The sequence below is a fragment of the Penaeus monodon genome, chromosome 30 (assembly GCF_015228065.2).
Source record: "Penaeus monodon isolate SGIC_2016 chromosome 30, NSTDA_Pmon_1, whole genome shotgun sequence".
NCBI classification, from domain to species: domain Eukaryota; kingdom Metazoa; phylum Arthropoda; class Malacostraca; order Decapoda; family Penaeidae; genus Penaeus; species Penaeus monodon.
Window position 1 is genome coordinate 31,967,103 of NC_051415.1, and position 322 is coordinate 31,967,424.

Below are 322 nucleotides of genomic sequence, written 5' to 3' on the forward strand. Positions count from 1 at the left end.
CCATTTTATAATATACTAAAGAACAATGATCTCTGAATGCTTAGGTATGATCTTACGCAAGCCATATATGTGTATGTATGGACCTGTGTTTTATTGTGTTGTGTCAATAGATGGGTATTATCTATTTTTCCTAAACATTCTATTTATGGAGGAATCCTACCTCATTGAACTAATAGATTAGATACCCATAAAATATTTTCATTTTCTTTTAAGCTATAAGTGGACCATTTTCTATAACTGTAGGGTAGACCATTGTAGGTGACATATTACCCCGTTATCTCACTTGGTATTTGGTTATACCCACATACATATACATATGAAC